Raw genomic sequence first — 3743 nt, 5'->3', positions numbered from 1 at the left:
TGTGATATCCCCTTCCAATCGGCCGTTCCTCGAAGTCGATCGATTGAGCTGCCCATCGAGAGGTGTTAATGGGCACTTCGTCTCGAGACTCCTATCCTGTGTTTGTATTGTTTGTTGTAACTTTCTGACTCGCCCTTACTGCACAGCTCATCGGATTCCTCCAGTCCAAAATATTCTGATTCTGATGTTTCTAGTGGCTTCCACGTCAGTGCAGATACAAGGATTTCCACGGTCCATCAGGTGGATCGCGAAGGAGTCACCATCATGGATTACAACACCGTGGTTACACTATTCGTCAGAATTACGCATCATGAAAGTGAACTCCTACTCAAATGGGAGATTGAGGCAGTGTACATGCACGTATGTTGAACCTCTTTCCCACACCGCACGTAGTACTCAGTGCTAATCGGAGGTTTATCACCCATTCCCAGCGCTGAGCCAGTGGTGAAATCTGTACCAAATGGCATCTCCACCACTGAAATCTCCACCACTGGTGACATCCCCACGAAGTGGTGCTCGTTTTATCAACCCCCCTTCCCCCCCAAAGAGATGGTTTCGTGAGTCAACGCCCCAAGCAGAATTAGAATTCAGAGCCGCTCGCTCGGGCGCTGAACCGCCCGGCCGAGTTAAGAATCACATCTTCACATTTGGTCATGGAAACGCAAACAACAACGGGGCAGCACAGTTTTACACGATTAATTTTTATTTTATTTTTTTCATCCGCGCGCAAAATAACCACGAGGCAATTGTGAAAAGTAATGACGGCGTCGTCGAGAAAGATGCTTACGACGGCGCTGGCGGCGAGGGGAATCGATGCGCTAGGAATAGCGTGAACCAAACGGCGTTGCGCATTTTAACCCTGAGCCTGGACCATTCTCATTCGAGCGCTCCCAGGGAGCGGACGATCTCAGAGCGTTGCTCTCACGAGCTGATGGGATCGTTACGTTCGGCAAGGAGGAGGGTGGGTGGGGGGGATTGATGCGATGGTACGACGGGGTTAATGCTGGTGAGCTATTGAGGGCTGCCAGGGTGCGTTGTACCCGTTGATTATCGGGTAGAATTCTATGGGGGTCGTACTTTTGGGGGTAAGGTGGGGGGCGGGTGCTGGTCCCGGGGCAACTCACACCGCGTGAGTGCCCCAATGCCTTCAAACTAAACGGGGGAAGCATTTACATCCGATCCATAATAGAGATGGGTTGGTTAAACGCGTCGTTAAACCCACCACCACCACCCGATACAGCCAATTAGTAGTGGCTGTCACGTAAACAGAACGTGGCCAAATCGTTGCTGCTACCGCACACGCCGGTCGTGTGTTGGAGAGTAAAACCGCTACAACATTTACAACTCGAGTACGACGTTTCGCCTGTTATTGCATCTGACACTGTGCGCCCCCCCCTCCATCCAAAGCTCGGGGCCCGGGGCAGTCGGTCGCCTCGATTCGCCGTACCTCCTGCACCTCCGATTTGTACGGAAATGGCTATACGTACGGCGCATACTATTTAACTTGGAAATTCATAACGTGGAAATTCATAGCAGCCAAATACTCCAAACGTGTCTCTCTCCCCGTGGTCGCGTAGATTTTTCTCCGGGATCTCCACATTTAGAATCAACATCACGCGTCGGAGCAGCGGTCCACAATCTTTATGGCACCAGGGACCGGTTTCGTGGAAGACACATTTTTCACGGACCGGAGGGCGGGGGGGGGGGCGCTCATCATTGGGTCTTTCCCCCTTTTCAAAGAAGTTTTCCAGCGACGTTAGTTTTTGACTCATTGTGGCTGGGGGTGAGCAGCTTGTGGGCTTACCAACACCGTGACTGAGACAACTGCGAGGTGCGGGGAAGAGGCGCGGACGGAAGTGGTAAATAATAAAACAATGGGGGCAGGCCACATGCGGACTCACCGCTCACCACCTCCCAATGTGCGGACCGGTTCCTAACAGGCCACTGGCCGAGATTGATCCGCGGCCCTGGGGTTGGGGACCGCTGCGTTTAGAGTATGTGGCTGCTACAAATGTCCACGTGACAAGCCACTTCGTTTGACTATCATTTGTGGCCAGGTCGCTACTGAAAAATTGCCATATAGCTCAGTGGGCCTTACCTGGTAGAATACTAAATAGTTGAGGTTAAAAATAGTTGTAATAACCACCGCTCGACGCACGGGGGTGGAGAGAGGGGGTTAATCACCGGGCATCGCCATGGAGATAAGACGGGCACACAATTAATCGGCCACACCTATTGCGCAGCTTAATGAGAGACTCTGCGTGTGCGCACAATTACATTGATTGCAATGCGGCTAAGTATTCACAGAGGAGTCGCGCTTTGTAAACACTGTCACAGGTGACACGTGTGTGCGTGTGTGTGTGTGTGCGCACGCACTGGTGACACGCGTGTGTGCGTGGCGTACAGGTGACACGTGTGTGTGTGCGCGCACACTGGTGACACGCGTGTGTGTTTGGCGTACAGGTGACACGCGTGTGTGTGCGCGCGCACTGGTGACACGCGTGTGTGTTTGGCGTACAGGTGACACGTGTGTGTGTGCGTGCACTGATGACACGCGTGTGTATGTGTGCGTGGCGTACAGGTGACACACGTGTGTGTGTGTGGCGCACTGGTGACACGTGTGTGTGTGTGTGTGTACGTGCGACTAACCAACCGACCAGGGCAGCAGGAACACGCGAACACGATCTCCTTGTAAGTTCAGGTCACCGCCGATGGCGAGTCGAGACGGGACACAATGCCATGCCCAGGGTTTCAGTGTGACAGTCAATGTCATGCTATTGCGTTGAAGCCAAGCCATCAACAAAGCGTCAAATCTCGAAAGCGAAATTGGCTTTAATAAAAAAAAGCATCGTGATTAATGTTATATGTTCGCGTCGTTCCTGCGAATTGCATCGCACAATCGCCGAGCATAAACAACAGAGCAAGCTGGAAGGCTGCCAGGCGGTTAAGCTAATAATTTGCTCTTCTTGGTTCTATCGGTAAAGTCAAGTAGCATGGAAATAATAAAATAATAAAAAATTTAGCATAATAAATAATACAAATAAAACATAATATTATGTTCTATTTTTATTATTTTATTATTTCGATTCTACGTGACTTTACCGAAATAACCAAGAAGATGAATCCCTGCAGTCACGAAAGCTTTAAATCGAAATTTAACAATTTGCTCTGAAGTTCTCTACATATTGAGATGTTTTCATCCGCCTAGTGCGTCGTGTTTATTACACACGCAGACGAGAAGGGGGGCGACACTCGATCCCATACAGAAGGGGACAGGTGATATCGATCAACACTTTGCTCTACTGCGTTCTGCTGGCGAGCCAGGGTATTGCACCACGTTGCCCACGGGAAGGGAGCCTCAGAACATTTTTTTTGTAAAGTCACGTAGAAGGGAAGTAATAAAATAATAAAAATAAAACATATTAAAATAATTCACGACGTTTCGTGAGAATTAAAAATAAAACACAATAAAATAATTCTCACGAAACGTCGTGAGAATTATTTTATTATGTTTTATTTTTATTATTGTATTACTACCCTTCTACGTGACTTTACCGAAAGAACCAAGAAGATGAATCCCTGCAGTCACGAAAGCTTTAAATCGAAATTTTTTTTTGTAATTTCTGTGATCCACAAACACCAGGCCCGGACGGGCAATCGGTGATATCTGGGCAGCAGTCCGTGAAAATTCCCGGTGGTGCCGATCTGTGTGGGGCAATTGCAAAATGTGATCGGAGTGAAGT

Source organism: Lampetra fluviatilis, chromosome 43, assembly GCF_964198595.1.
Source record: "Lampetra fluviatilis chromosome 43, kcLamFluv1.1, whole genome shotgun sequence".
NCBI classification, from domain to species: domain Eukaryota; kingdom Metazoa; phylum Chordata; class Hyperoartia; order Petromyzontiformes; family Petromyzontidae; genus Lampetra; species Lampetra fluviatilis.
This window is presented reverse-complemented; position numbering follows the sequence as displayed.